The following is a 2,689-nucleotide window of genomic DNA, read 5'->3' as shown; positions in this document are numbered from 1 at the left end:
TCCATTATTCATACATGGCGATCTAATATTTAACTCGCCGCATGGGCCATGAATCATATTTTTGCATACTATTTCATAAAGTATACGATCTCTGTCTTTGTTTGGTATCTCGGCAGAAATAATTTTTTCAATTTCATCTGGCTGAATTTTCGTTTGTAACCACAAAAGAATGTGGGAGTGTGACAAACCTCGTTTTTGCCATTCAACACTGTAAACATAATAATTTACATCTCCGAAAATATATTTATTTTTTAATACATGCATAAACTTTTTTAGTTTGGTATAGGTACATATATATAGGTATATATAATATAGGTACATTTGTTTTTAATTTTTTATGAACTTTTATGAACTTTTTTACTGACAAAAGTGGTATTAAAACCTTCAGCAGAGTGTCGGGTTTCAGTCAAAAAAAATTTCAGCCAAATCGGTTCAGTAGTTTTCTCGGTTAGCGCGGTCGAAGAAAAACCCTTACAATTTTATATATATTATAGATAGATAGATAGATTAATAGATATCTCCATTTTATTTCATGAGACGCATATTTTATGTTTTGGTTATATTTTTAGTTGTTAAATAAAATCAATAAATTGCCTCGTTGACCATTAATTAATTTTATATTATTACTTTGTTGTGACATATTTTGTTCAATATAAAATATACACGGAGACATGCAGACTACGAATGGTTATGTTGGTCAAAGTATAATTTACGTATACCTTACCTACTGCCGATATCATTATTTCAGATAATATGAATATAAAATTATTAATAAATGAATCAATGTGGATATATATCCACTTTGAAATGAATCGAACCATAACAATAATTCTATTAATTTCGACATACATCATCGCAATAGATGTCAACGTATTTAATGTGAGAAGGCACGTGGCAATGTGAGCACTGAGCAGGTAAACAAAAAAAAAAAAAAAAAAACTGGAGGAGTTTACATATACCCATTACAAGTAAGAAAAAAACTGGCATAGTTTACACTAGACCTTTTATTAAAATATCTTAACCGATATTCTAGCGGAGTTTACAATCGCCCATATGGAATATACATTCAGGATTTAGCCAGTTTGAGATAACTAAACACCATAATATTTAAAAATCAAAATCAAAGGGTCCACTGATTTTTCTTAGGGGGCCAGGCCTTCTAAGCCCCCCCCCCCCCCTTTGACGACGTGTCTGTCAATTTTGAAAAAAATGTTTTTCTTTCATAGTTAATTTGTTATAAATAAAATTAGTATTTTGAGGATATTTGTGAGTAAATGATAAATATTGATTTGTTTTTAATATGAGAACCATAAGGTCCTGAGCTATATCTTGTCAAGATCATGGGGGGGCTATTGCCTCCGAGCACTGCCCCCTGTACACAACGCCACTGATTTCCAATGATTAAAACCTAAATTGTTTTTCATTTCTATTCCGTTCGAGTTGTAAGTTGTAACATATTGTATTATAGACTATACTATATGTCTTACCGAATTACTTATGTACAATTATTTATCTTGTATAAAATGTTATAAATCAGACATTTTACGAGTCAGCACTGGATCTGTATAGGTATGTGTACAAAATAGCAAACAAGTTATTATGATATCACAGTCTTACGAGTATACCACTTAACGTAATTTTTATACATATACATATAAATAACATCAACAAAAGTTTTCATTAACTATTCCGTGACAGAAAACGATTTTGCAGATAACTTCTGACTATGAAATTTGCATGCTTCGCGCTTGTTTGTGCAAGTTACAAGAGTACAGGACTGCAGGTCATAAATGTCCTTAGTACTTGTAAATAATAAAGCGGACACCCTTACTTTGTGTCCATCTAACGAGCCGGTCTCCCAAATCGGTTGATGGTTATTGCAATGAAAATTAACTGTCCCGACTATCCTTTTCGTAAATAAGATTGCAATACAAAGGTTCATCAGTGTATCTTGATGTTTGAATACTTTACCCGGAAAGATAACAACGGAGTACATAACAACACCGATGCGTATATTATTCTACGACAAAACTTGTCTAAAGCGAATCCTCAATAACACTGTTAACCGTCCTAGATGAAAGTTTGATAATATACCGTCGCAATTTATTAGGTATACTGAGGATATTGTATTGCGTACAAAACTGGCAGCTGCTCGAATATGGAATGCGATTTTCTCTCGGATCGTTTTCACTGTACATAAATTAATAAAATTGTATAGACTATTTCGTTGGACGTAAGGTGCGCTTGGTTGTAGGTTTATTAATTAACATGAAATATAGTCGAGAAGTACAAATCGTACCGTGCCTTTCCGGTGCTTTTAGCTGAAAACGAATAATTATACTTGTATTCAATTAACTAAGATGTTAATAATTTAGTCGGACTATACCAATAAATAAGTCACGTAAGTTTTGTCTAATAATAAATATATTCCTATCAAATAAATAGAAAAAATAATTTTCATAAATTCCAGTACATGATAGTTGTTTACGAAAATGTAATGTTTGATAAATAAACATTGTTCCAAAAATACTTAAATAAAAATCTTAAACATCGTATACAATTTTGTAAAAAAAAACCATTTAGATTGTATTAATTTTGCAATTTTAAATCAAAAAATTACTATCAAATATTCCTTATTGATCATTATCCGTAGCTGAATTTATTTGTAAACATGTTTTTATTATTTATA

Source organism: Sipha flava, unplaced genomic scaffold, assembly GCF_003268045.1.
Source record: "Sipha flava isolate LNK unplaced genomic scaffold, YSA_version1 51821_pilon_pilon, whole genome shotgun sequence".
Lineage (NCBI taxonomy): Eukaryota > Metazoa > Arthropoda > Insecta > Hemiptera > Aphididae > Sipha > Sipha flava.
The sequence above is the reverse complement of the archived record's forward strand: the minus strand, read 5'-3'. Positions refer to the sequence as shown.